The sequence below is a fragment of the Cervus canadensis genome, chromosome 4, assembly GCF_019320065.1.
Source record: "Cervus canadensis isolate Bull #8, Minnesota chromosome 4, ASM1932006v1, whole genome shotgun sequence".
Lineage (NCBI taxonomy): Eukaryota > Metazoa > Chordata > Mammalia > Artiodactyla > Cervidae > Cervus > Cervus canadensis.
In genome coordinates this window covers 7120853-7129970 of record NC_057389.1, presented here as the reverse complement: position 1 = coordinate 7129970, position 9118 = coordinate 7120853, and the positions used below count along the sequence as shown (strand labels likewise).

The 9118-nt window shown below is 38.3% G+C and overlaps 1 non-coding gene across 1 annotated transcript; it reads right to left on the bottom strand.

Moving 5' to 3' along the window:
• Positions 1-4335: 4335 nt before the first annotated feature.
• LOC122441101 lies at positions 4336-4442 on the bottom strand. The gene has a single exon (XR_006269244.1). It is a non-coding gene; the product is annotated as a U6 spliceosomal RNA (small nuclear RNA).
• Positions 4443-9118: the final 4676 nt, after the last annotated feature.

The following is a 9118-nucleotide window of genomic DNA, read 5'->3' as shown; positions in this document are numbered from 1 at the left end:
CGGTCCTCAGCAGTGTGGGTGGCCACCATCCAGTCCTTGAGGGCCCGAATAGAAGAAAATGATGGGAGAAGGGCAATTTCTCTTTCTCTTTCTGAGCCTGGACATTCATCCTCTTCTCCCCTCAAGCCCTGGAGCTCCGGGTTCTCTACACTCTTAACCCTGGGACCTAGACCAGTGGGCCCTGGTTCTCAGTTCTTCCCACAGGCTGAAATGCACCAGTGGTTGTCCTGGGGCTCCAGCTTGCACTGAACATCACGGCAGGTCACGGGACTCCTTGGCCTCCAGAGCAGCCTGAGCCAACCCCTGTGATGATATAGCTCTCTCTCGAATCTCCGCCTTTGCCTCTCTTTCTACATTTACATCTGCATCTACATCTATTCCACTGGTTCTGCTCACCTGGAGACCCCTGACTAGTATACCCACCTACAGTGTGCTTACTCCTTGGAAGGGAAGTGATGACCAACCTAGACAGCATATTAAAAAGCAGAGACATTGCTTTGCCAACAAAGGTCCGACTAGTCAAGGCTATGGTTTTTCCAGTGGTCATGTATGGATGTGAGAGTTGGACTGTGAAGAAAGCTGAGCACCAAAGAATTGATGCTTTTGTTCTGTGGTGTTGGAGAAGACTCTTGAGAGTCCCTTGGACTGCAAGGAGATCCAACCAGTCCATCCTAAAGGAGATCAGTCCTGGGTGTTCATTGGAAGTACTGATGCTGAAGCTGAAACTCCAATACTTTGGCCACCTGATGTGAAGAGCTGACTCATTGGAAAAGACCCTGATGCTGGGAGGGATTGGGGGCAGGAGGAGAAGGGGACGACAGAGGATGAGGTGGCTGGATGGTATAACCGACTCGATGGACATGAGTTTGAGCAAGCTCTGGGAATTGGTGATGGACAAGGAAGCCTGGCGTGCTGCAGTCCATGGGGTTGTAAAAAGTTGGACAGAACTGAGTGACTGAACTGAACTAAACTGAGGTATGAGGGAAATGAGGGGAGTGAGACAGGCCAGAGTGAGACACACAGGTCAGGGCCACATTGTAAAAGGCTGATGAGGTTTTGTTTCTTGTTTTAATTGTGCTGGAAAGCCATTTAAGCTTTTAGGTAGAAAATCAAAGGATATGATTATTTTTAAAATGCTATTCTGGTTACTCATTTAAAATGTACTGTAGGGGGTGGAGGCTGTGAATTAAAATTCATATTTTATGTAAAAACAAGAAAAATTTCAACATAAATATTCTCCTCTGCTCTTTGACCTCCTCTCTCCCTGCACTTTGCTTTGTATATCTGCATTACACATCAGCCAAAATTTGCCTATCGGCAGGGATACCTGTTGAAGCATAAAGAACAACTTTCTCCTATCGTCAGGACAGTTTGTTAAAGGATAGCATTCCTTCTTGACCTTGCAAAGGATCACATAACCCATCACAGTGATGGTTAAATCTGGATTATGTAAACTGTCAATATTATCTCATTTGACATGCAGCCCTGTCTCCAAAAAAAAAAAAAAAAAAGTTATGTAACTGTGGCTTGACTTCTAACTGATGGGACAGTTCTCAGAGTTTTCTGATATGCTCTTCCAGGGTTATAATCCTCAAATATGACTCAAATAAAAATTTTCATCTTTCATAGATCAAGTGGTTAATTTTTCGTTGACAAGGCAAAATGTTAGCTTAGAGATTAATGAATAAAATCAACAAGCCTACACTATAGTACAGTCAAGAGAGAGTAGAAATTAGGACAAGGATGGTAGAAGAAGCTGAAATGATGAGAAGTAGACACACATGGAATATATTCTAGGATTAATATGCATAGTCTTGAGATGCTAATACATAGTATTCTTCATTGTCCTCCATATTCTCAACCCAACTTTTGTCCCAGTTCTTTATTTTCCTCTTTTTACAAAATCAAGATACAATATCAAAAATCCTTACGTTAGGCCCAGGTGCAGACTTATGCCCTAGGTGCATATTGTTGACTATTCTTTCTTCATGGTAGTTGAATGTTAACCAAAGAGCCAAGATCACTCTGGCAAAGTATTTGTTATTTAGAAATTATAGGAACTTTTAACAAAATGATCATTATTTAAAATTTAAGTCACTCATTTTATGGATGAGGAAATGTAAGCTCCAAAAGGGAAGGGCTTTATCACATATCACAACCTATCCTCAGCATTCATCACTTTGCTGGGGCATATTACTAATACATGCTCAACAATATATTTTTCAGAAGACAAAGTAACATACCTTATTAGTGTCAAGGCTGGAACTCTAATGCAAGTCTCTTACCTTCAAAGTAGATCTCTTAAATCCTTTTTTTCTTCTTAAATTCAAATCTGGAATCTCAAGTTTCGTTGTTGTCCTGAGTCCATTTGTAGAAAACATCTGGAAGATAGATTATTATACATTTTTGCCATAATCTTTTATTTAAGGAATAACCTTTAACATTTTAAGCACCTAGTTATCTCTATTTACCACATAATAGCCCGAAGAGTGGTGTTTATGCCACAGCTCACAAATGAGAGATCAGAGGCTCGAAAGGTTGTGTCAGGGTCTCAAGGTGACAGAAATAGGTGTCAACAGCAAATTTAATTCTAGACTATTCGACACCAAATCCTGTACTTAGAACTCTATGACAAGAGATAACTCACAGCACCCAAGCTTTTGATTGAAAAGAGTTTGAAAATCACCATCTTAGTGTTCACTTTATTTTTAACTCTTGCTAATGAAACAAATATGTAAAACTATTGAATGACAAAATCAGCCCTGTCTTACCTCTTCTTACCACTTCTATTATTGCTAATTTGTTCCCTTTTATGATCTAAGTCTTAAAAAGCAAGTGAAAAATCTTAGATTTTGCTATAAATTTAGATTTAAATAATATAAATCTATAAATCTAAATTTAGATTTTTAGATAAAAATATACATTCTTATATAAAATAATACTACATTAACATTATTAAATATTGTCTGAGCCACCAGGGAACCCCAGGTTAACACGTATGTACCCCCAAAACAACTTGCAAATTGAAATGCTACCAAACTGATGACGCTTTCTACATAGTTCCTGTAAACACAATCTACTAATTTAATAAGGTGGCTATCAATCCCATGGAATTCTGCATGAAATAAAGAAGTATATATGCAGGATTTTAATCAGTGGATATGAAAAAGTAACATCATCACAGTTTTTTTTATTTTGTTTTGCTTTATATTTTAAATATATTGTTAAATCAAACCTGAACTTGGCTGAAGAAAAACTATTTGAAAAGACTATTGTAAAAGGAAGAACACTCAGACCTTGAAATCTGCAAGCATCTCAAAATCAAACAGGGAAAAAAAAAAAAAAAAAGCTTTTCTTGAATAGGGAGGAGTAAGCAAGGTCAGCAAGAACTTTGAGGGGAAATCACTCAAGCAGGTGGGCATGAGCAGATAGCATGACTGGGCTGATTGAATAGGGAATGTTTCTTGCTGTGACCAGCTAATTATCAGAGTGAGCTTCTAAGGGAGCATATACTGTCTCTTAGTAATTCCTTAAAAATGGGAGTAAAGCTAAGGTTCATAGGATTAAAGGAGGAGAGAAGGCTAATTAAATTTTGTCTGGGCCACATGAATGAGTAAGTAATGGGAAATTGTGTACAACTGGTCAGCCTCTCTCTTGTTTAAGATGGATGGTCTGTCTTTAAATATTGTTAGAGATGTCGTGAGAGTCATTGTTAAGTTGAGGTGGGCTGACCTTCATGTTCATGTTGGCCTTAAAGAGACTTGACAAGAACTACGCCTAAGAATGTACTAAAGGGGCAAGCAAGATGGCAATATAGGAGGCTTCTGAGATCCCCTAACACACTGAATATTCTTTCTCTTTGAAAGAACACACGTGAAACAATTCTCTTTGAAAAAAAAAATCTAGAAAATATTATAACAGAATAGACAAAGGGGAAAACATCCACATGAAAATGACAGGCTCTAGGGGATGAGTGAGAGGCCATCTAGAGACCAGTGCTACTTATAGACACCACCCTTGCCTTCTCCCTCCAGTCAGCTCCAGGAAAATTCCTTGAAGGAGCTTCTACGCATATCCTAGCACCCCAGCTTATTAGCTGCTGCCAAGAGAGAGGTTCCCAAATGTCTGGTTCTGTTTGTGAGTCCCACTCTCACAAGATACCAAACAAAGAAGCAATTTTTTTCTTATTCCAGTTTTATTGAGATATAATTGACATATAGCACTGTATAATTTGGGGCTCCCCTGGTAGCTCAGCTGGTAAAGAATACACCCGCAATGCAGGAGACCCCAGTTCAATTCCTGTGACTAAGCACAACAAACACAGTTATATAAGTTAGAATGATGGGATGCTTCAAAAAGCGAGTGTCATCCTTAAAAAGGGGCCATGCTAATCTTCTCTGCATCATTCCAATTTTCAGTGCATGTGCTGCCAAAGCAAGCACCAAAGAAGTAATAAGAACCAGCTATTCCACTGCTCACAACACTAGGAAGAATGTATTAGCAGGAGGAAGTATAGCAAAGATTAGTACAAAAATGAAGACTTAAAAAATTAGAAAAAAAATCAATGAAACTAAATGTTATTGTTTTGAAAAGATAAGCAAAATTGATATACTGTTAGCTAGACTAAGAAAAGAGAAACAAAGACTCAAAATTATAAATGAAAAAGGAAACATTACAGTGGATACCATACCAATACAAAGGATTGTAAGAGAGTACTATAAAAAATTAAACACCAACAAAGTGGACACCATAGAAGAAAGGAATAAATTCCTAGAAACAGACAACCCACCAAGTTGACTCATGAAGAAATAAAAAATCTGAACAGAACAATTTGGCAACCCACTCCAGTATTCATGCCTGGGAGATCCCATTGATGGAGGAGCCTGGTAGGCTACAGGTCAAGGGGTTGCGAAGAGTTGGACACAACTGAGTTACTGAACTAAGAAAGCTAATTCAGTAATCAAAAGCTTCAAAAATAATGAAAATTCCAGAAATAGAGGGTCTTACTGGTAAATTCTGTCAATCATTTAAAGAAGACTAATACCAATCCTCCCTGTTATTTGCCTGGGGCCAAACTATGGTGCAGGTAATGAAGATAATGGCGACCTCCTTCAAAAGCTCCATGCACACACTAGACTCAGTGCTCCAAGCCTGCGGCAGGCCAATGCCAACCCACGCCACCACCAAGGACTCCTGAACACTCATGGGCAAGTCTGACTCACCATTGATAATATTATTTGCAGCCAAAGATGGAGCAGCTCTATACAGTCAGCAAAAACAATACCAGTACCAGAAGCTGACTGTGGCTCAGACAATGAACTCTTAATTGTCAAATTCAGACTTAAATTGAAGAAAATAGGGAAAACTACTAGATCATTCAGGTATGACCTAAATCAAATTCCTTACAATTATACAGTGGAAGTGACAAATAGATTGAAGGGATTAGATCTGATAGGCAGAGTGCCTGAAGAACTATGGACAGAGGTTCATGACACTGTACAGGAGGCAGGGATCAAGAATATCCCCAAGAAAAAGAAATGTAAGAAAGGCAAAATGTTTGTCTGAGGAGGCCTTGCAAATAGCTGTGAAAAGAAGTGAAAAGCAAAAGAGAAAAGAAAGATATACCAAATTGAATGCAGAGTTCCAAAGAATAGCAAGGAGTGATAAGAAAGCCTTCCTCAGTGATCAGTGCAAAGAAATAGAGGCAAACAATAGAATGGGAAAGACTAGACATCTCTTCAAGAAAATTAGATATACCAAGAGAACATTTCATACAAAATGGGTACCCTAAAGGGAAGAAAGAGTATGGATCTAACAGAAGCAAACAATATTAGAAATAGGTGGCAAGAATACACAGAAGAAGTATTTAAAAAAAAAAAAAAAATCTTCATCACCCAGATAATCACGAATGGTATGATCACTCACCTAGAGCCAGGCATCCTGGAATGCAAAGTTGAGTGGGCCTTAGGAAGCATCACCATGAACAAAGCTAGTGGAGGTGATGGAATTCCAGGCAAGGTATTTCAAATCCTGAAAGATGATGCTGTGAAAGTGCTGCCCTCAATATGCCAGCAAATTTGGAAAACTCAGCAGTGGCCAGAAGACTGGAAAAGTTCACTTTTTATTCCAATCCTTAAGAAAGGCAATGCCAAAGAATGATCAAACTACAGCACAATAGCTCTCATCTCACACACTAGCAAAATAATGCTCAAAATTCTCCAAGCCAGGCTTTAATAGTACATGAACCATGAACTTCCAGATGTTCAAGCTGGATTTAGAAAAGGCAGAGGAACCAGAGATCAAATTGTCAGCATCCATTGGATCATCAAAAAAGGAAGAGAGTTCCAGAAAAACATCTACTTCTGCTTTATTGACTATGCCAAATGGTTTGACTGTGTGGATCTCAAGAAACTGTGGAAAATTATGAAAGAGATGGGAATACCATACCACCTGACCTACTTCTTGAGAAACCTGTATGCAGGTCAGGAAGCAACGGTTAGAACTGGACATGGAACAACAGACTGGTTCCAAATAGAGAAAGGAGTTCACCAAGTGTGTATACTGTCACCCTACTTATTTAACTTATATGCAGAGTACATCATGAGAAACGCTGGGCTGGAGGAAGCACAAGCTGGAATCAAGATTGCCGGGAGAAATATCAGTAACCTCAGATATGCAGATGACACCACCCTTATGGCAGAAAGTGAAGAACTAAAGACCCTCTTGATGAAATTGAAAGAGGAGAGTGAAAAAGTTGGCTGAAAGCTCAAGATTCAGAAAACTAAGATCATGGCATCTAGCCCCATCACTTCATGTCAAATAGGTGGGGAAACAGTGTCAGACTTTATTTTTGTGGTCCTCCAAAATCACTGCAGATAGTGACTGCAGCCATGATATTAAAAGACTCTTGCTCCTTGGAAGAAAAGCTATGACCAACCTCGACAGCATATTAAAAACTAGAGACATTGCTTTGCCAACAAAGATCTGTCTAGTCAAACCTATGGTTTTTCCATTAGTCATGGATGGATGTGAAAGTTGGACTATAAAGAAAGCTGAGTGCCAAAAAAATTGATGCTTTTGAACTGTGGTGTTGGAGAAGACTCTTGAGAGTCCCTTGAACTGCAAGGAGATCCAACCAGTCCATCCTAAAGGAAATCAGTCCTGAATATTCATTGGAAGGGCTGATGCTGAAGCTCAAACTCCAATACTTTGGCCACCTGATGCAAAGAACTGACTCATTGGAAAAGACCCTGATGCTGGGAAAGATTGAGGGCAGGAGAAGAAGGGGATGACAGAGGATTAGATTGTTGACTGGCATCAGCAACTCAATGGACATGTGTTTGAGTAAACTCTGGGAGTTGGTGATAGACAGGGAGGTCTGGCGTGCTGCAGTTCATGGGGTCGCAAAGAGTGAGACATGACTGAGCAACTGAACTGAACTGAATTGAACGCCAATCCTTCTCAGACCCTTCCAGAAAATAGAATAGGGAAAAATACATCCAATCTCATTTCATGAGGCCAGCATTATCCTGATACTAATATCAGACAAGGACACAACAAGAAAAGAAACTTGTAGGATAATATTCCTAATAGATATAGATGTAAAATTTCTCAACAAAATACTAACAAATTGAATTCAACAGCACATTAAAAGATAAGGATCATGCACCTTGATCTAGTGGAATTTATTACTGGGATGCATTAAGATTCAGCACCACACATTATAAATGTCACATGATAAAAGTGACAGATCACATTAAGAAAATAAGTAATAGAAACCACTGGCTATTTCAATCAGTGAAGAAGCATTTCACAAAATTCAACATCCTTCTATGGTAACAACTCTACACAAACTTTGCATAAAGAGAATGTGTTTCTACATAATAAACACTATCTGTGACTGACCCTCAGCAAACATTATAGTAAATGGAGAAATGCTGAATGCTTTTCTTCTAAGATCAGGAACATGACAAGTAAATCCACCTTCATCACTTTTACTCAACACAGTACTGTAATTCCTAGTCAGAGAGATCCAGAAAAATATCTATTTCTGCTTTATTGACTATGCCAAAGCCTTTGGCGGTGTGGATCACAATAATCTGTGGAAAATTCTGAAAGAGATGGGCATACCAGACCACCTGACCTGCCTCTTGAGAAACTTGTATGCAGGTCAGGAAGCAACGGTTAGAACTGGACATGGAACAACAGTCTAGTTCCAAATAGGAAAAGGAGTACGTCAAGGCTGTATATTGTCACCCTTCTTGTGTAACTCATGTGCAGAGTACATCATGAGAAATGCTGGGCTGGAGGAAGCACAAGCTGGAATCAAGATTGCCGGGAGAAATATCAGTAACCTCAGATATGCAGATGACACCACCCTTATGGCAGAAAGTGAAGAAGAACTAAAGAGCCTCTTGATGAAAGTGAAAGAGAAGAGTGAAAAAGTTGGTTTAAAGCTCAACATGCAGAAAACTAAGATCATGGTATCTGGTCCCATCACTTCATGGCAGAAGTCAGAGCAATAGGAAAGAAAAATAAATTAAAAAGGAGCTAAATCAGAAAGGAAGAGTAAATTGCCTCTGTTCACAGATAATAAAGTGCTACAGATAGAAAACCCTTAGGTTTACACCAAAAATCTCTAAGGACTAATCAACAATTTAAATAAAACTGCAGTATATAAAATTAATATAAAAATCAGTTATATTCTTATACACCAACAAACTATGTAAAAAATATAAATTCAGAAAACAAATCTATTTATAATAACATCAAAAAGAAGAAAGTTCTCAGGCATAAATTTAAAAAGAAGGTGAGATATCTGTATGCTGAAAACTGAATAATTAATGAAAGAAATTGAGAAGGAATAAAATAAATAGAAAAATTATGTTCATTGATTAGAATAATTCATACTGTTAAAATATCTATATTGCCCAACGCAATATACAAGTGTGATGAAATTCCTATCAAAATTCCAATGGCAATTTTTAGAGAAATAGAAAAAAAAATTTCCTAAAATTTATATAGAACCACCAAAGATCTCAAATATCCAAAATGATCTTAAGCAAGTAGAGCAATGTTGGAGGCATCATACTTTCTGGTGTTAAACATATTACAAAGA